The sequence below is a fragment of the Colobus angolensis genome, unplaced genomic scaffold (genome assembly GCF_000951035.1).
Source record: "Colobus angolensis palliatus isolate OR3802 unplaced genomic scaffold, Cang.pa_1.0 Scaffold389, whole genome shotgun sequence".
NCBI classification, from domain to species: domain Eukaryota; kingdom Metazoa; phylum Chordata; class Mammalia; order Primates; family Cercopithecidae; genus Colobus; species Colobus angolensis.
Genome location: NW_012117254.1, coordinates 739,183 through 740,191, shown reverse-complemented (window position 1 = coordinate 740,191; position 1,009 = coordinate 739,183).

Genomic DNA, 1,009 nt, shown 5'->3' with positions numbered 1-1,009 from the left:
CTAGACACGTACAACCTGCCAAGATGGAAACATGATGAAATCCAAAACCTGAATAGACCAACAGCAAGTAATGAGATCAAAGCCCTAATAAAAGTCCTCCAGCAAAAAACACCTGAGACCTGATGGTTTCACTGCCGGATTCTACCAGTTTTGTTTGCAACTTTTATTTTAGAATCAGGGGGTACATGTGCAGGTTTGTTACATAGGTACATTGTGTGGTGGTGAGGTTTGGAATATGAATGAATCCGTCCCCCACGTCGTAAGCATAGTACCCAACGTGGAGGTTTTTCTCAACCCTTATCCACCTCCCTTCCTCCCCTTCTTGCATTCCCCAGTATCTATTGTTCTCATGTTTATGATCTTTTGTACCTAATGTTCAGCTCCCACTTATAAGTGAGAACATGTGTTATTTGGTTTTATTTCTGTGTTAGTTCACTTAGGATAATGGTTTCCAGCTACATACATATTGCTGCAAAGGATATCATTTCATTCTTTTTAATGGCTATGTAGTATTCCACAGTGTATACATACCACATTTTATTTACTCAGTCCACTGTTGACAGGCAGCTGGGTTGATTCTATGTCTTTGCAACTGTGAATACTACTGCAGTGAACATACAGGCGCATATGTCTTTTTGGTAGAACAATTTATTTTACTTTGGGTATATACCCATTAGTGGGATTGCTGAGTCGAATGGTAGTTCAACTCTGAGTGCTTTGAGAAGTCTTTAAACTCCTTTCCACAGTGGGTGAACTAATTTGCATTCCCAACAGCAGTGTATAAGTGTTCCTTTTTCTCGACAGCCTCACTAGCATCTGTTGTTTTTTGACTTATTTATAACAGCCATTATGACTGGTGTGAGATGGTATGTCTTGTTGTGGTTTTGATTTGCATTTCTCTGATGATTGGTGATGACAAGCATTTTTTCATGTTTCTTGGTCACTTGTATGTCTTCGTTTAAGAAGTGTGCCTGTTCGTGTCCTATGACCACTTTTTTTTTTTTTTTTT